Raw genomic sequence first — 14885 nt, 5'->3', positions numbered from 1 at the left:
GACATGCTTTTAGAATGCTTTGAATACATCTTATGAAGATGTAAGTGTTCAAGAAATATATATATTCTAAATTTTAAGGGAGAGAGGGCATGTGAGTGCAAGCAGGGCAGGGGCAGAGAGAGAGGGAGAGAAGCTTCAGCACCTCTACGTTCAGTACAGAGCCTGCTGAGGGGCTCCATCCCATGACCATGAGATCATGACCTGAGCTGAAATCAAGAGACAAATGCCCAACCGACTGAGCCACAATGGTGCCCCAAGAAATATTTAAACGAGGCAATTTAATGTGTTTTTCCTCATCTTCTGGGATGCATCTCATCATGCAATCAGCCTTAAAACAAAGAAATATCAGGATGCTTAAGAAATACTTTGTGAATTTAGCCAAATTTCAATTAGAGTTCAAAACATACAACATGTTCTAGACAAGAACGTGGAAGTGCAAAGCCAAGGCTTTAATAATGTTTTATTGGACTTAGATCTATTTATAGTGTCTGTTTATACATATTTGAGTCTGAAAAAATATATGGAATAAGAGAGAAATGTGCTCGACTTCTGCAGATCTGTGGGCGCTCTTTTGAGTGAGACACACACTGTTGATGCTGAGAGAGAGAGGGAACTGGATGTAGCTCTTTCATAAGCTCTTAGGGGAGAAAAGGCAGGAACCAGAATTCGTGCTTCTCACTCTAGATCTGAGCCTGTAAGGAACGAAGAGTCAGATCACACACCCGAGGACAGACCCCTGATGAAACGTGTGCCGCACAAATGTTCAGCAGAAGATCCATTTCACAAGTATGAGTGGGGATAACGGTCGACCTGTGAGGACACTCCCCAATTTCCAGCAATCGCCGCCTGGAAACAGTGTGGACCATAAACAGCAGCGGGCTCTCCAGACCCGGGGGCCGCATCCTGCAAGCTGTGATCACCTTGAGCGCATCCTGGCTTTGGGGGACTCCGGGGAACCCCGTTTCTGAACGCTGGTCCTCACAATCCCTCCTGGCACCTCGTTATCCAAATCAGTACCTCTCTGTGATATTAGCTGCTTAAATATTTATATTACTAAGCAGAACCTCAGGGATCTTGTCAATTTGTAACCTCGGTGATACTGATGTGTCCTGTGAGCTTCCTGGAAGGGATTACACGACCAGGGGTGGTGGCAGAGTTCAGGATGCTCACCTGAGCCCTACACAATGATGCTCTAGGCTGGAGTGGTGGGAGCAGGAAGCAAAAGTATGAGAGGCATTGCAAAAGATGGGTCAGGATGGGGCTTAGTTGGTTAAGCGTCCGACTTTCGCTTAGGTCATGATCTCGCGGTTCGTGGGTTCGAGCCCCGCGTCGGGCTCTGTGCTGACTGCCAGCTCAGAGCCTGGAGCCTGTTTCAGTCTGTGACTCCCTCTATCTCTGACCCTCCCCTGCTCATGCTGTCTCTCTCTCTCTCTCTCTGTCTCCTAGAAATAAATAAAAAAACATTAAAAAAAAGAAAAAAAGATGGGTCAGGAACCCTAGTTCTGCCTCCGGCTCCAGAATCTCCCTGGTTTGGCCCCTTACGGCGAAAGAAGGGGTCTGTGTCTCTCGGCATAACAATATCCTTACCCAAATGACCACGGGGTTTCCAGGAGTCATGTATTCCTTCCAGAGGCACATCCTGGACCGGCCCTAAGCCCGGCACTGGGCTGTTGGATGGGACTGTGGCAATGAGGGCTCAGCTTCTGGCCACCAGGGGCCTGTAGCCCAAGGCACAGGAAGCGCGGGGCGCACCTGATCAGAATCCACTGGGCTGAAGGAAGGGAAGGTAAAGGCTGAGAGGTCTCCGAGAAGGACACGCCCAGCTCTGCAGAGGGCATTTCATATGAGAGTGACCTTTCAGCTGAGACTTAAAAGACAAGCACGAACCTGTAGGCAAGGCAGAAAAACAAACAACAACAAAAATTTTGAAAATAGATGGCACGGTGGTGAGAAAGGCTGAAAGATGGCTAGCAAATGGCAGCTGAGAGGAGGTGGGTGGGAAGGGATGTCCGGAGAGGTAGGTCTAGACAGATGTTTCTGGGTCTCTTCCTGTCGCTCCATCTCTGTCTGTCTCTCATCAATTAACAAAAAGCTACAGTTCCACTTTTTAAAAGTTACCTTATTTATCCCGGTTATATCAAAGAAGTTGTTTGGGTTAAGAGAAAAACGCGCACAGGAGGAAGGCCAATTTTAGGCTGTAGTTGTATTCTCCGGAAGCGCCATGTTGGGAGGTGAGACACCAGAGCTGTCCTTCCAGCCTCACTGCTAAGCTCAGGGAAATACCATGAGCTCACAGTCCCAGGACAGACAGGTAGGTAGTTGTTGCTTTTTACAGTTGGAGTTAAAACGTCTCTGAGGTGTGAGTCTTCATCATTAAAAAGGAAATGAATGAGGAGAACCCTTCTGGTTACTCAGTCACCAAAACTAAAGTCAATATCAACAACATAACTAAGTGGGTATTGATTTTGCCCTGAAATGGAAATACTGTACATCCTAAAGTAGTATTTCACTTACCTTTTTAATCTCAATGAACCGATGTGATTTGGGGTGTGTCGGTCAGCCCATGAAACAGTGGAGCCCAAGCTCTCAGTGGTGATGGGCAGATACTGCTTCACTGCAGGGTACATCTCTTCTGATGACTGGTCTTTTACTTGTCACTTAATAAAATGAAAGTTTGTTTTCCTTGAACTTATTATAGTGGTGCCCTTTCGAGCTGATTAGTTGATTCTATATTAAGCAAACAAAGCTGATTCTGTTCTATGGAAGGAGTCACATAGAAACGTGGTTTGAGGCTCTCTGGAAGGTTTTGTCACTGACAGATCTGTCCCCAGACCTTTCTTCTACCCAGTATACCCTCTATCTCCTACTTGCCCCTGTATGAGAGCATTGGATCCCAGGGCAATGTGCTTCCAAAGACCCCTAAATCAATATACACCTGATTTATGCCAGGAAGTGTGAGCATATTAAAATACACTGGTGATCATCAAATCTGAATTAGTCTTGTATGTATTGAGGAGGTTAAGACATTGTAGGGAAAATTGGAGTCCCTAAAAGGGAGGCTAAAGAACCCCAAAATATATTTTCTTGCTTCAGACTGGGGCTAGGACAAAGTGTGAAGGTCAATTCAACTTAAGAATATTAAACAATAACACCTGTCAGATTTAGGGAAACACGAATACTTTACAGGTGGCTCAGACATAGGCTCTGCCCTCCACAGAGGTCTGGATTCAGAGCTCCACTCTGTCACTTAATTGCATATGCAAATATCTTTACCTCATAATATATTTTCCTTATCAATAAAATAAGAACAGGAGTAGGACCCACCTCCTGGGGCTTTGATGAAGATTAAATATGGTATTTTATTTTTTAATTTATTTTTTAATGTTTTGTTTATTTTTGAGAGAGAGAGACAGTGTGGGGGGGCGGTCAGAGAGAGAGGGAGACAAACAATCTGAAGACAGGCTCCAGGCTCTGAGCTGTCAGCACAAAGCCCTAAGTGGGGCTCAAATCCATGAACTGTGAGATCATGTCCTGAGCCGAAGTCAGATGTTTAACCACCTGAGCCACCCGGGTGCCCCATAAATATGCTATTTTAAATAAAGCTTCTGACACACAGTCGGGATCAGTATGTGGTCAAGCACCAAACAGAAGTATCAAGGAAGACACCCCAAAGAAAGTGCTGCTTAAATTGAGCCTTGAGCTCTGCTCAGATCAAGCACATGATGGCAGAGAGGGTGATGCCAGGTATAGGGAATAGCATAAGCTAAGCCTCAGAAGAGAGAGAAACACGGGAAATTGTGGTGTGGGAAGGAAACAGGGAGGGTAATCTGAAGTTATGGATGTTCAACATGCTCAAGGTGGAGAGGCCGAGGGACAAGTGACAGTAGAGGACACAACACTAGTAACTCCTCTCTGGTGGGACCAAGAAATTTGAACTTGGTCCTCAAGGCTTTGTGGGGAGTCACTCAAGGATTTTAAGTAAGGGTGGCAAATAATCAAGCTTGCTTTTAGAATTATTACCTAGGCAGTGGAGAATGAATGAGAAAAAGGTATTAATTAGGGAACTGATGGAGTGCTCTGGGTGATGGTCCTGTCCCCAACATCGAATTTATAAGACCAGGATTGATCCAACTTGGCAAGTGAGGCAGGTGAAGGCATTTAAGAAGAATCTGGAATGTTGGTTTGGCTAACTACAGGGTGGTAAAAACTAGAAACACAAGACAAGCATGGGGGAGGGAAACAGAGAAACCAGGCCAAACTCAGCTGTCTGCCCCAACCCTGGTATGCACAATATACTTGCCACCTGACATCTCAATAGCTCAAGGTTTCAGATTTATAGATGTTCGTGTTCCTGTCCCAAGAACACCTTGCTTTATTCATCAAAATCTGACAGCAGATTAACTGAGCTATGAACTAGAAGCAAAAGTAGAAAATAAATTGCTAAATTGTGAAAAGCATTCAGATGATCTAGTACTATTCAGCACAGCTCTGTTGAGAAAAAATGTCTCGTTGGCTCACCTCTCTCCTCGTTTTTGAGAGAGAATATCATGCCCAATGTATATATGTGCCATATATTCACAGGTCAATATAGTCCCGCAGAAATTTGAGATAAAGCAACAACTTTGCATGCTTCCTTCTGACATCTATCGTGGTTTTGGTCTACCTTCCTATACACGAACATGTCAGAGTCTATCATGTCCCACCATAAAGCTGCACATTCTTTGCCACTCTATTTTAGATGGCCTTTCCCAAGTGGTGGAGAGAATTAGAATTAATTCAACTCAACTCAACAAGTAATTAAAAGTCTGCTGCATGACAGCAATGTGCCAGATATTCCTAAGGCAGAGAAAAAGAAAAACGCTGTTTTCCGTGAGAATCACACAGTCAAAGATATGAAGTCATAGATATGAAAAGATAAGCTTGCATGAGAATCACCAGACATAAACCAATATCCCCCTTTCTGAACCATGGATGTAAGGACTGGATGCTCCAACTCATGAGGGCCAAAGGGGGTCTGGGACTGCATGAATTTAGGGATAAAGGCAATGCTAAGGAAGAGAACTCCCGCCAGGGTGCACTGCCCCTAGTCAGATGTGCTGTTGTCTGACTTGGAAAGTTCCGTTTTCCCAGTTATAAGGAGAAGGAACTTTGTGCCCGAAAAGACTGGATGCTGGGACTAACTTTGACCTTGTACGGGGATGAGGCTGACAAGCCCTCAGACATTGTGAACCTATATTCATATTCCCACCTACAATGTTTAGTGAATCATGGTTTATGTTCCATGAACTGTGATTTTAGGTGTTCAGTTTTCAGGACAATAACTTAAGAAAGACGATCGCTGCAAGGCAATAATAAAATCACCTTTGAGCTTGGCAAACATGGGAGGATAACTGGGGAACCAGGTGGAGATGTCCACTGAGCAGTAGGAAGTCTGTGTCAGAAGCAAAGTCTTAACTGGAAGTACTCATTTGGGAATTACCAACTTAGTTGAAGACTTAGACATGGATGAGAAGAGAATCCTGGTGGAATCCTGGGGATCACCCACATGGAAGGGGCAGAAGAAATAAGAGGAGCCCCATGAAAAAGAGTAGAAAGTAAACAGTAGCAATTAAAATGTGGGAAAATCAAATCTTTCGGCACCTGCGTGGCTCAGTCAGTTAAACATCCAACTTTGGCTCAGGTCATGATCTCACACTTCATGAGTTCGAGCCCTGCATTGGGCTCCCTGCTGTTAGCACAAAGCTCACTTCAGATCCTCTGTCCCCCTCTCTGTCTACCCCACCCCCAGCTCTCTCTTTCTCTTTCAAAAGTAAAGAAACTTTTTTTAAAAAAATGAAGGAAAAATCACAAGACACTTCCGTTCTGGAAATGCAGTGGAGTAGATCACCGTAAACACTTTCTACTACAAAACACTTGGATAAGCTGTATAATACATAACAAAAATATTTCTAATGTGTAGTTGAGTTTCTAATAAATTAAGAGAACTCCAAATATGCAAATGAAGCGGAAGATGATTCCAGAAGAGGGGAGCTCATTTTGTGAAGATATTTTCTTGATCTCAGGGACAAGCAGTGTGGATAGCAGCTGCTCCACGGAGACTGGGGAGAAGGCTTTGGGCCTCTGCAAGGCCTAGGGTTGAAACCAAGATTCTTGCATGAAGCTACAATATTTTATATTTTTTCTGCATGTTTCAAATTTTCCTCATAAGACAGTTTTTAAAAACAGGTCACCAAGAGTGAACCCTAATGTGAACTATGGACTTTAAGAAATAATGTGCACTATGTACTGCTCTGGTGGGGGTGGTGATGGTGGGGGAGGCAGTCGGGGGTTGGGGAAGGGTACACAGGAACTCTGTACTTTCTGCTTAATTTTTCTGTGAACCTAAAACTGCTCCAAAACATAAGGTCTGTTAAAAGAAGAGAAATGGGGTTCTGGGTTTCCTGGCAGAAGTAGATTTAAGATCTCTCAGGAAGATGGATATAGGCAGTATTGAATTCCCACAGTTATGTGCTCACAATCACATAGCCATAGTTATGAAAAGACAAGCCCACGTGAGAATCACCAGACATAACAATGAGTAAGATCAGAGACTTGGAACCTCAAAACATACAATGAGTTACTGTAGTATAGAAAATTTAAAAAAAGCTTCAAGGGAATCAAGAGCAGAAATGAACTATTGGGACCTCATCAAGATAAAAAAAAGCTCTGCACAGCAAAGGAAACAATCCATAAAACTAACAGGCAACCGATGGAATGGGAAAAGATAGTTGTGAATGACATATCAGATAAAGGGCTAGTAGCCAAAATCTAGAAGGAACTCACCAAATTCCATGCCCAAAAACAATCTAGTGAAGAAATGACACGAACAGACATTTCTCCAAAGAGGACATACAGATGGCCAACAAACACATGAAACGATGCTCAGCATCCCTCCTGATCATGGAAATACAAATCAAAACCACACTGAGATACCACCTCACTCCAGTCAGAGTGGCTAAAATGAGCAAATCAGAGAACTCTAGATGCTGGCGAGGATGTGGAGAAATGGGCACCCCCCTGCATTGTTGGTGGGAATGTAAACTGGTGCAGCCCCTCTGGAAAACAGTGTGGAGGTTCCTCAAAAAGTTAATAGTAGAACCCCCCTATGACCCAGCAGTAGCACTGCTAGGAATTTACCCAAGGGACACAGGAGTGCCGATGCATAGGGGCACATGGACCCCAATGTTCATAGCAACACTCTCAACAGTAGCCAAGTTATGGAAAGAGACTAAATGTCCAGGAACTGATGAGTGGATACAGAAAATGTGCTTTATCAATACAATGGAATACTACATGGCAATGAGAAAGAATGAAATCTGCCCATTTGTAGCAACATGGATGGAACTTGAGGCTGTTATGCTGAGCGAAATAAGTCAAGCAGAGAAGGAAAGATACCATATGTTTTCACTTATAAGTGGAACAGGAGAAACTTAACAGAGGACCGTGGGGGAGGAGAAGGGGAAAAAATAGTTGGGGAGAGGGAGGGAGGCAAACCATGAGAGACTCTTGAATGCTGAGAACAAACTGAGGGCTGATGGAGGATGGGGGAGAGAGGAAGGGGGGTGATGGGCATGGAGGAGGACACTTGTTGGAATGAGCACTGGGTGTTGTATGGAAACCACCTTGACAATAAACTATGAAAGAAAAAAAAACAACAAAAAAGAAAATAAATAAGCTTTATATTATTAAAAAGTAAAATAAGAAATTTGAGCATAAGAAGCTATTTGCTTTTTAAGGAAAAAATTATATTTTTTTTTTATTTTTTTTTTTGAAAAAATTATATTTTAAAAGGAATGAAACTTCAAGAAATAAAACCTCAGCATGAAAAAATTAAAACCCCAATACTATAAAAAGCAGATTAGACACAGCCAAATAAATACTTTATATACCTGAGGAAAGATCTGTAGAAATTATCCAGAAAATAGCACAGGGAAAAAAAGATACAGAAAATGCAAAAAGAATACAGAGAATAACAATAAGAATTCTTGTATACTGTGGATAGGACCAGAACTTGGTGCAAGCATTTGGAAATACAATTTGGCAAGGGTGCCTGGGTGGCTCAGTCAATTACGCATCCAGCTTCAGCTCACGTCATGATCTCATAGCTCATGAGTTCCAGCCCTGCATTGGGCTAGTGCAGAGTCTTCTTGGGATTTCCTCTCTCTCTCTCTCTCTCTCTTTCTCTCTCCGCCTCTCCCTACTCTTACTCTGTCTCTAAATAAATAAATAAATAGACTTTAAAAAATACAATTTTGCAAAATCTAGTTAAATTGAAGAGGCACACATTCTACTATCTAAAATTTTCCTCTTAAAATATGCCTATGGGTGCTGAGGTTCACGGCTCAGATCCTGCCCCTTAGGACCTGGGCACTAATTTCCTCTCAGGAAATTACTCTTATTGAAAGAGCTGCCTCACCCAGCAATAAATGGATGCCCTGCTGGAGACAGCCAACATCCACCTTGGGGATCTATAGGCCAAGACTTGCCTCAATTTGGAACAGCTTGAATGTCCTCATCAGCGGATTCTTTTGCAAGTACGTCTCAGTGTAATATTTTTCTCTACCAAGTCCCGTTTCATTAGATTCCTTGCAAGTGTTGTTCCAAAGAGCTCTGCACAATAGCATCCTGTATATATAAATGTCAGAGTCTCCTTCTTAAAGAACCATATGCAGACAATGCCCTAGAGTGAAACCCATCCAAACTGCACCAGGATTCCTAGATAAGTTCCTTGCAGCAATGGTAGAAACATGGGAACAAAAAAACATCATCCACAAAAAATAAAAAATGGAAAAATGAACTTGATATATTTATGCAATGTTATAGTGTAAAATGACATTAAACATCTACTAGGTGTTAGCTGGCAGGTATGTATTGGTGAACAAAACAAAAATCTCTGCCTTAATGGAACTTAGTTCTAGTCTGGGAGAGGAAAATCTATAGATAGATAGATAGATAGATAGATAGATAGATAGATAGATAGATAATAGGTAGATAATAGATTATAGGTAGATAGATAATAGATGATTGATAGATAGATAATAGATAGGTGGATAACAAATTATTGGTAGATAGATAATAGATAGATGATAGGTAGATAGATGATAGATAGATAGATAGATAATAGATAGGTGGATAATAGATTATTGGTAAGTAGATAATAGATAGATGATAGTAGATAGATGATAGTAGATAGATAGATAGATAGATAGATAGATAGATAGATAGATAGATAGGAAAATAGAATGTTAAAAGGTTCTAAGTGCTTATGAGAAAGAAAGCTGAGAGTGGGGGCTATATTTTTTTTAAAATATGATCAGGGTAAGTCTCACTAAGAAGGTGGTATCTGAACAAAATTTGACAGGAGTAAGACATTGGTTATAAGGTTATCCAAGGAAAGAGCATCCTGGGCAGAGTTCTGGAATATCAGGTGCAAAGGTCCTGAGGAAAGATCATCTCTGGTATGTTAGAGGAACAGTAAGGAAGCCAGAGAGGCTAGAGACGAATAAGGAGGACTGGAAGACAGGGGAGATTATCATGTGAAGATTTCTTTGACTCTGTGTGTGGTGAGAAGTTGTGTAAGGGCTTTGACCAGATAAATAACATGATGTATTTTAGGTGTTGAGAAGGATGGTGCTGCTGAAAATGGACAGCAGGGGGCAGTGGGAATCAGGGGCAACAATTTGGAGGCTATTGAAATAACGCAGTAGGAGATGGTGGTGGCTTAGACAAGGCCAGTGGCAGTAAAATGGTGAGACATGGCTGGATTCTGGATGTTTGTTGAAGGTGGAACCATGGGATTCCCTGGTTACCTGGTGTGAAAAGCGAGGAGAAAGAGTTCAGGACACCACGATGGTCACCCTGATCAATCAAAAGTACGGGCTGCCATCAACTGAAATGGCAATGGCTGTGGGAGACATACGCTTATAAGAAAAGGAACCAGAGGGTTGGCTTTGAACATGGTACACTTGAGATAACCATTACACATCCAAGGAGATGTGTCTAGCATGGAAGTAGATATAGGAGTCTGCAGCTCAGGGAGGGGTCTGGATAAGAGACACAAATGGAGGCTTCATCAGTGTGTGGATGGCATTTAACTCCATGAGACTGGATGAACTCATGCAGGTCATTAGGTTAGATAGAGAACATCAAGCAAATACAAGGGGTGAGCCCTAGACACAAATCTATATATTTGTAACTGTCAATAAGTAACTCTCCATAATGATACTCTTGGTGCCTAGAATATGAAGGGCTTTGTAAGTAGGTGCTCAGTAAATATTTAGTGAATGAGTACATGGAATAAATGAACAAATGAATGAATATTGGGTTTCTGCATACATTTATATCTGAAGAAAATGTTTGATTTATTTCTTTTAGAGTTGAAAAACCACTGTCCTTAAGAATTGTATATCAAGGGAAACTAGTTTTATTTGAAGTTAATAACATCATACTTTTATATTAATTAGAACTGCAAATATGTTGCAAAAAAAAAAGAATAGCCATGAGACTAGAGGACCAGATCAAAATAAGGAATGAGTAACATTACCAAATATCACAGTGTTCAAAAGGACTGGAAAATGCTCCCTTGGTTAAATAACTGGGAGGTCATTGATAATGTCAGAGAGAAATGTTTCTAGTTAAAGAAATGAGAACCCCTAGGATTTAACTAAAATTGGGAGGATCGTGGCTGTAAGTGGAAAGAGAAATATCAGTGGATGGCTAGATCTGGAAGATAAAGATCATGTCTCGGTACTGATGGAAATGAATTCAGAGAGAAGAGGCTAATGCCAGAGGAGAGGGGGTCATTGATACAATTATTAGCTGTTGGTAAGGGACGGGTAGAGCCAGGTGAAATGTGTTTTTATCTCAGAAAAGGAAAAGAGTAACTTACAGAAGCAGATTCAGGAACACTTCTCCAAAGAGATGATCAGAAACTTAGAGAATATTTTCTCTAGGGAGGAGGAGTGTGACACGAGTGAGAAGGGGGGAATAGAAGAGGGGATTTGAAAAGTATAGTTAATTTTTTTAAAAGATTTTTTTCTTTTTAAGTAATCTCTACACCAGATGAGGGTCTCGACTGAACTCACAACCCTGAGATTGAGTCGCATGTTCCACCAATCGAGATAGTCAGGTGCTCCAAGAATGGTGAATATTTTGAACAGATTTCAGAAGGAATTGTCTAGGAACTCCCCTGAGGGTTGCTAGGCATTGCCGAGGCTGTACCTATGATCAGAGCCAATGACATCATAATGGCAGCAATTCGCACAAACTCTGATGTTCCTCAGAAATCCTTAGTAACATTTTGGAGGAGCAAAGATGACAAGTGTTTGGATTTGTCCTCAAGACTGGAGGTTAGACAAAGGGTAGTGGATGTTCACAGGGTTAACAGAGTAATTCACATGACAAATCACTGGATCTAAGAAAAGATGAAGATTTGAAAGTGTTTACTAACTTGGAGGAAAAAATGAGGTAATAGGAAATAAAATTTGTATGAGATTGAAGAGCAGATGAGATGGGAAATGAGATTGGGAGAACGGGAAATGTGAGAGATTATTGTCTTAAATTTGATATGGCAGATCAGATCTTCAATGATGCCGAAGTTCTGCACAATGATGGAATATGGGAGTTCTCAGATGGGCTGGTGTGGATTCAGGATGGAGGATAATGATGTCAAAGAGGTCAAATTTCTGCAAGGATATTGAATGAACCATTTGATTCCAATACCCACATCCACAGGGGCAGCAGGAGGGCTAGTAGCATGGAGGACATTATTGCTAGGGAGGACAATGATCTTGGAGGATGAGTCAGGGATCAGGAATCTAATCTAATTAGAAATCTAATCTAATTAGAAAGAAGGGGTCAATAATCTAATCAGGAATCTAATTCCCCCGTGTTTGCAAGATGTCCAAACTAGAGGAAAAGAAAACTGCAGTCATTGTGTGGTAATTTTGTGTAAATAATCAACAACTTTTGGACTCTTTGCTCCTTTGACTAAGTTATAGCCAAAACCAGGGTTCCTAACAGGAAAAAAAAAACAGACAAATGTGGACTCATTAAAATGAACACCTGTTTTCTGCAAAAGCCCATGTGAGGAAATAGGAAGGACAGGCTACGAACTATAGAAGATCCAGGCACACCTCACGTTACTGCTCTTTGCCTTTTATCGCGCTTCAGGGATACTATCTTTTACAAACTGAAGGTCTGTGGCTAACCTGTTTGGAGCAGGGCTGTCGGCACCATTTGCTCATTTCGTGTCTCTGGGTCACGTTTTGGTAATTCTCACAGTATCTCAAACTTTTTCATTACTATATTTATTATGGTGATCCATAATCGGTGCTTATGATCTGCTGAAAGCTCAGATGATGGTTAGCATTTTTAGCAATAACGTTTTTTAAAAAGTAAGGTACGTATATTGTGTTTTAGGTTTAACGCTATTTCACACTTAATAGACTACAGTGTAGTATAAACATAACTTTTATTTGCAGTGGAAAGCAAAAAAAAAAAATCATTTGACTTGCTTTATTGCAATATTCTCTTTACTGAAGTGGTTTGTAACTGACCCTGCAATGTCCCTAAGGTATGGCCTGTATTTCCAAACCATATATTTATCAAAGGACTAGTATCTAAAATATATAAAGAACCATCCAAACTCAACATTAAAAACCCGAAGAATCCAGTTAGAAAATGGGCAACAAATATAAACTGACCAAAGATCTCCAGATAGAAAGTAGCACATGAAGGGGCTCCTGGCTTGTTCAGTCAGTAGAGCATTTGAGTCTAGAACTCAGGGTCCTGAGTTCAAGACCCACCCTGAGTGTAGAGCTAACTTTAAAAATAATTAGCACGTGAAAACTTTAATATCATTAGTCATCATGGAAATGCAAATTAAAACCACAATGAGCTATGTTTAGCTACACCGATAGATAGATAGATCAGGATGGGTAACATAAGAATAATGACAACAAGAAGCCTGACAAGGATACAGAGGAAGGAACTCTTCCACCTCTGCTGGGAACGTCTAATGGCAGCTCGTCTCTGAAAAATGGTTTGGCAGCTTATACAACTAAAGATGCTTTACCATATGACCCAGCCATTGAACATGTGGGCATCTATCCCAGAAAAATAAATATTTCCGTGCACACAAAAACCTTTACACAAATGTTCATAGCCTTATGCATAATAGCCCCAAACTGGAAATAGCCCAGAGGCCCTTGAGTGGGAATAATGGTTACACAAACTTCATTACCTCCATGGAATTACTCAGCAATAGAAAGGAACGCACTATTGATACACACTGCGAACTTGAATGAATCTCCAATTGTGCTGAGTGAAAAAAGGCCAGTTCTGCAAAGGTTACATACTCTACGATTCCATTTACATACCATTTAAGAGGACAAAACAGGGGCGCCTGGGTGGCTTAGTCGGTTAAGCGTCCGACTTTCGCTTAGGTCATGATCTCGCGGTTCGTGGGTTCGAGCCCCGCGTCGGGCTCTGTGCTGACTGCCAGCACAGAGCCTGGAGCCTGTTTCAGAGTCTGTGTCTCCCCCCCCTCTCTGACCCTCCCCTGCTCACGCTGTCTCTCTCTCTCTCCTGGAAATAAATAAAAAATAATAAAAAATAAAAAAAAAGAGGACAAAACATAGAAACGGGTGTTTCCAGATTAGTAGTTTCCGGGGCTTTTGGAGGCAGTTGGGTTTCATTACAAAGGGTCAACACTAGGGGTCCAGGTGGGGTGGGAACTGCTCGGTATTTTGGCTTTGGTGGTGGACACATGTATCTACACATGTAATAAAAGTGGGTAATACCAATACGCGCAAGCGCACACACACACACACACATACACACACACATTCATGAGCATAAGTAAAACTGGGGAAATCTGAATAAGGCCAGTGGATTGTGTCCATGTCAATATCATAGTTGTAATGTTATACTACAGTTTTACAAACTATTACCAATGGGGGAAACTGGTAATAAGGTTATATAGGATCGCTATGTATTATTTAGTAATATTACGAGTAATCTATTCTGTATTCTAATTATCTCAATAAAAATTTCAACAAGAAAGGAGGGCCTCTTCCTATCGCTTGTATTTTCTCTCTAGCAACTTCTAGCTTTTCTTAGAGAAAATGTCAGAGAAAATTTCAGAGAAGACTGTGTTTCTCTCCCTTAAATTAAAAATCACAGAAGCTGAGGAGAACGGCACCAGTCAGAATTTGAGCTCGAATGTAATACTAGAAAAGGAAGACTGTCCTTCTGTATAGATGTCCTTCTATTATCTGTGGTATTAGATCGGTGGTACAAATTTAATCCCAGTATTTATATGTTTATAGTACAAGCAGAACAAACTGCGGTTTTAGAAAAATTTTCTTTAGGTCATTGTTTGCACAATGTTTCAAGAAAAGAAGTAGAATGGTTATTCTAACTTCATGTTTTATTTTATTTCAAAAACATGTGCAACACATAGAAACATACAAAATTAATTACCCCAGATAAACAAATATTTACTTCAAACTTCTTTGGGTTTCCTTCTCCAATTCCATATATTTCCCACCCTTCCCAGAGTTAGGTATAATTATGAATTTAGTGTATTTTACATTTTAATACACACACATACACAACATATTTTATTGTTTTTAAAGTTACACATGTAGCATATCACATGTAATATTCTACAGGGTTGGTTTTTTTCTGTACAAAACATTCTGGTTTCGATTCTAATACTGTTGATATATGTGCATCTAGTTCATTTTAACACTTTGTTTACAATAACAATAGTTTACAACATGGATATACCATAGCTTACCTATTCTATTAATGGTAGTTTTTGATCTCCAATTTTTCCCTCA

Source organism: Hyaena hyaena, unplaced genomic scaffold (assembly GCF_003009895.1).
Source record: "Hyaena hyaena isolate Hyena2069 unplaced genomic scaffold, ASM300989v1 scaffold_127, whole genome shotgun sequence".
In the NCBI taxonomy this organism is placed as follows: Eukaryota; Metazoa; Chordata; class Mammalia; order Carnivora; family Hyaenidae; genus Hyaena; species Hyaena hyaena.
The sequence above is the reverse complement of the archived record's forward strand: the minus strand, read 5'-3'. Positions refer to the sequence as shown.